Source organism: Phoca vitulina, unplaced genomic scaffold, assembly GCF_004348235.1.
Source record: "Phoca vitulina isolate PV1807 unplaced genomic scaffold, GSC_HSeal_1.0 scaffold15, whole genome shotgun sequence".
Classification (NCBI taxonomy): Eukaryota; Metazoa; Chordata; class Mammalia; order Carnivora; family Phocidae; genus Phoca; species Phoca vitulina.
In genome coordinates this window covers 13,873,357-13,878,658 of record NW_022589718.1, presented here as the reverse complement: position 1 = coordinate 13,878,658, position 5,302 = coordinate 13,873,357, and the positions used below count along the sequence as shown (strand labels likewise).

The 5,302-nt window shown below is 50.1% G+C and overlaps 1 pseudogene; it reads left to right on the top strand.

Annotated features, from left to right (window-relative positions):
- The first annotated feature begins 915 nt into the window (after positions 1-915).
- LOC116638047 lies at positions 916-2,218 on the top strand (annotated as a pseudogene).
- Positions 2,219-5,302: the final 3,084 nt, after the last annotated feature.

Genomic DNA, 5,302 nt, shown 5'->3' with positions numbered 1-5,302 from the left:
AGGATGTGCCTATAAAGGGAACCATGAGGGACCCTCACAGTGGTAGAAATATCCTGTATCTTGATGGTATCAACGTCAATGCTCTGGAATGAAATAATGTGATTGTTCGGCAAGGTGTTACCATTGGGGGAACTGGGGAGAAGTACAAAGATCCTCTCTGTATTTCTTACAATCGCATTACAATTACAATGATCTCAAATTAGAATTTAACGAAAGCAAAACTGAACAAAATGAACATTTCCAGACAATTAGGAAATTTTACATGGGCATACCTCAGAGATATTGTGGGTTTGGCCCCAGACCACTGCAATAAAGCTACCCAATGAAGCTTTTTGGTTTCCCAGTGCATATAAGTTATGCTTACACTGTACTATAGTCTATTAGGTGTGCAATAGCATTATATCTAAAATGATAATGTACTTATCTTTATTTAAAAACACTCGATGGCTAAAAAATGCCAACCATCATCTGAGCTTCCAGCGCCTCATTATCTTTTTGCTGATGGAGGGTCCTGCTTTGAGGTTGATGGCTGTTGACCCAACAGGGTGGTGCTGAAGGTGAGGTGCCGTGGTAATTTCCTAAAATAAGACAATGATGAAGTCTGCCTCATTGATTAACTCTCCCTCTCATAAATGATTTCTCTGTAGCATGTGATGCTATTTAATAGCGTTTTACCCAGAGTAGAGCTTCTTCCAAAATTGGAGTCAATCCTCTCAAACGCTGCTGCTGCTTTATCAACTGAGTTTATGTCATATTCTAAATCCTTTGTTGTCATTTTAACAATCTTCACAACCTCTTCACCAGGAGTAGATTTTGTCTCAACAAAACTTTCTTGATTCGAGGCAGCGGCGGGCGCGGAGTGAGGAGGAGCGCGGGGTCTCTCTACCGGTGCGGTAAAGCCCCAACGCCCTCTCCATGGACTTCCAGCATCCCCCTGGGGGTACGACCGGGAGTGGAGGCGTGGCCTCCTCCTCCGAGAGCTACCGAGACCGCAGGGAGCGCCTCCGGCACCCGGCCCTGGAGATCATCGACATCAACGAGGACCCATATTTCATGAAGAACCATCTGGGCTCGTACGAGTGCAAGCTGTGTCTGACCCTGCACAACAATGAGGGGAGCTACCTGGCGCATACCCAAGGGAAGAAGCATCAGACCAACTTGGCCAGGCGAGCTGCCAAGGAGGCCAAGGAGGCCCCCGCCCAGCCAGCGCCAGAAAAGGTCAAGGTGGAGGTGAAGAAGTTTGTGAAGATTGGCCGCCCAGACTACAAAGTGACCACGCAGAGGGACACGGAGATGAGCCAGCAGAGCCTCCTCTTCCAGATTGACTACCCTGAGATCGCCGAGGGCATCATGCCCCGCCACCGCTTCACGTCCGCCTATGAGCAGAGGATCGAGCCTCCTGACCGTCCCTGGCAGGACCTGCTCACGGCCGCCGAGCTATGAGACCATCGCCTTCAAGATGCCAAGCAGGGAGATCCATGAGGCCAAAGGCAAGCTCTGGACTCACTGGAATCGGGAAACCAAGCTGTTTTTCCTGCAGTTTCACTTCAAGATGGAGAAGCCACCAGCCCCGCCGAGCCTCCCTGCTGGGCCTCCTAGGGTGAAGAGACCCCCCCCCCCCCCCCAAAAGTGTTCCCCCCCCCCCCCGGCCGCCTCTGCCAGAGTCTTTGCCCCCGCCACCACCGGGAGGCCTGCCTCTGCCACCCATGCCGCCCAGTGGGCCTACACCCTCAGGGCCTCCGGGCCCTTCCCAGCTGCCCCCCCCCCGCCAGCTCCCGGTGTCCACCCCCCGGCACCAGGGGTCCACCCCCCAACATCTAGGGTCCACCCCCTCAGCACCAGGAGTCTACCCCCCAGCTCCCGGGGTTCACCCTCCGGCACCGGTGGTCTACCCACCAACATCTGGGGTCCGCCCACCTGCTCTGGGTGTCCATCCTGCCACATCTGCTGGGGTTCACCCCCAGGCCCCAGGGGTACATCCCCCAGCTCCTGCGGTGCATCCCCAGGCCCTGGGGTCCACCCACCAGCCCCAGGGATCCACCCCCAGCCTCCTGGGGTCCACCCATAGGCTCCTGGGGTCCATCCTCCAGCTCCTGGGGTCCACCCCTCAAATCCTGGGGTACATCCCCCAACTCCCCTGCCCCCCCCCCCGATGCTGAGGCCCCCACTGCCCTCCAAAGGCCCTGGGAACATTCCTCCCCCTCCCCCAGCCAACTGAAAGGCAGCCCCTTCTCCAGGCAAGTCTGGTGTGTTTTCTTGTGTTTTCCTTCAGAGCTGAGTTTGGTGCTTTTGTACCGGGCTGTGTAGTGTCCCCACTGCTCATTAAACACCTCCCCTGAGGCCCGGCTTGCAAAAAAAAAAAAAATCTTTCTTGGCTCATGCATAAGAGGCAACCCTCATCCGTTCAAGTTTGATCATGAGCTTGCAGCAATTCAGTCCCGTCTTCAGGCTCCACTTCTAATTCTTGTTCTCTTGCTATTTCTACCACATCTGTAGTTGCTTCCTCCCCTGAAGTCATGAACCCCCCAAAGTGATCCAGAAGGATTAGAATCAACTTCTTCCAAACTCCTGTTCATGTTGATATTTTGACCTCTTCCCATGAATCACAAATGTTCTCAATAGCATGTACAATGATGAATCCTTCCCAGAAGGTTTTCAATCTACTTTGTCCAGATCCATCAGAGGAATGACGACGGCAGCGCTAGCCTTACAAAGTGTATTTCTTTCTTTTTCTGATACCCAAAATAGTTTTATTTTAAATATTTACTAAGTTTAAGTTGTGCTAACTTCTCATACATAGAAATGTGTATCCACATAACTATACTATATGTACATACATATATAAATACATATAAACATAATTCATATCCATAGTAACATTTTGAGCTTTACCTATGAAATTAATTTCAATTTGGGTCAAATATTTCATCTTTTACAGTAAATCTAATCTGTTCATGAGACTCTTCAATCCCTCTGAGGGAGGACTGGGATATGGTAGTGGGGCAGTCAGAATTGCCCCCAGCCCATACCAGGTGCCTTGTTACAACTTAGAAAAAAAGAGCCACATCTTCGGAGTCCGAGACACAGCCAAACACCAATAAACTCGGCTTGAGGAGTGAAGCCTGGCAGGATTTCAGCTCTCACTCACTGTCTCATGCCCTTGTACGGGCACGAGTGGGCAGCCGTCCTGGAGGTGGCTACTCAGTGGTGGTGCGAGCACAAAGGGGTGATCAGGCCCCCCTTGCACAGCTCGACTCCTTGCTCAAAAAGACTGACTGAATTTGCCTGGCTGAGTTTGGTCAGACAGGGAGTCCCTACTTCTCCCAACCACTTCTGTTGATTTAGCTGAAGAGGGAGATCTCCTTGATGCGAGAAGACCATTTCCATGTTCAAGTGCGCATGTGGCTATGTCACATCCAAGTGGACTTTCAAGGCTTAATCTTAAGAAATAACCCAATGTTGATTCTTGATTCCTAAAAATTATGCTGTCAAGCTGGCTTTAGGGGAACTATGCAACTTCCCTCTCTGGAGTGTCCTTAATCTCCAAGTGTAAACCATAAAGAAGGCCTGTTCCAAAACTACTAAGATGAATTCATCACTTGGAGTGGGAGCTGAAACTATTGTTCTCTGAGCCTTGGCTCAGCCACCTTCAGGCTGGGGTGGTGCGGGGGGTGGGGGAGTCTGAAGGGAGAAGAGAGGAACCAGTGGGCAATCTCTGGGCTGCACCCTCACTCCAGGCCCACAGGGCAAAGGACCACGGCAGTGGGGGGGCGCCCCAGCTGGATGTGTCTGCAAGATAGGTACACTCAGTCCTGTACTCTTCAGGCTGGCTATGAGGGCTCCCCAATGTATTTCTTAAATAGTAAGACCTGGAAGTCGAAATGATTGATCCACAGGCTCTAAAAGGGATGCTGTGTTAACAGGTATGAAAACAACATTACAATAATAACCTCAAAGATCACTGATCAGAGGTCACCATGACAAATACAACCATTATGAAAAAATTTAATAGATTGCAAGAATTCCCAAAATGTGACACAGAGACACAAAATGAGCCAATGCTGGTGGAAAAATAATGCCGATAGACTTGCTTAATGCAGCTTTGCCACAAACCTTTGATTTGGAAAAAATGCAAAGTGCAATGAAACAAGGTATGCCTGTGGTTCCTATAAATATTTTTAAAGGAAATCAGCTCTAAATTCAATTTATCTTTTCCTTCAAATTCTAGTGTGCTCAAGCAGATGTGAGAGCTTCAGCTCTACCCTGAAATGGGCTATGGCTTAGCATCTAGCAGGTTTCTACGTCCATAGCAGAGTGCTGGGCTCCGTACCTGCCCCAGGCATTGCCCCTGTGCTCAGGTAGGCTACCGTCCAGATGGACAGGCAGGCTCAACGTCTGCAATTAGAGAAGCTGAAGGAGTCCCATTTGTCCTTAGGTCCAAGCCACCTTCTCCGCCCAAGCTTCCCCAGACAGCCCTCCCTAGACATCAGAGGTTCGTTGACTGCCCCCCCCCCACTCATTAATAATGCTGACAGTTTGATTTCCATTTGGCTGTCAACTTTTTGTGTGTGTGCACTATCCTTAAGGGTGAAGTTCAGCCCTTCCCGCTGCACACTTCATCTCCATTAAGAGATACTGAAATTGGAATGGTGGTCTCTCCCAAGATGGGTTTTGGGGTGCTGAATTGCCACCAGGAGGCCAGAGCAGTATCACGTGAGAGTACTTATACTGTCCCCAGGAGGGGAGCTGGGGGGACCCTCAGAAATAATTGGAAAGCGATCTGGGGTTGCTTAGCCAGCAGAAATTATACATTTGAGCTGTGGTGTCTGTACTTGTGTCCCCATAGTTCTCCTAGGAATAAAGGCTTGAACTTGTTATCAGATTGTCCAGAGTCTGTGGTCCTTAAGGGAAACAAACATAAAAGAGGCTCAGAATCATGCCATGGGATCTTCCCTAATACCTAGCTTAGCGGGGCCAAGACTCCTTAAGAGCATTCCACGTATCAGCTTCTGACTCTCGCTTCTCCACCATATATATCTCGATCTGACATAGGGATTTGCTTCCAGGCCCCTGGTGACACCCGCTTTTACTCCGACGAGCCTGCTAACGACTCTAGGTCACTTGCCCGTGCTTGGATCTCAGCTAGGTTGCTTGGATACTTTCATTTCCACACCCCTTAGCTGGTTTTGGCTTCCCTACCATTGACTCCCAACTGGCCCCATCTCAATGAAACCCCCGGCTTAGCAATGCCACAATGAGGTGATTCCTGGAATCTTGGGCCTGTGGTGTTTACACACGACCT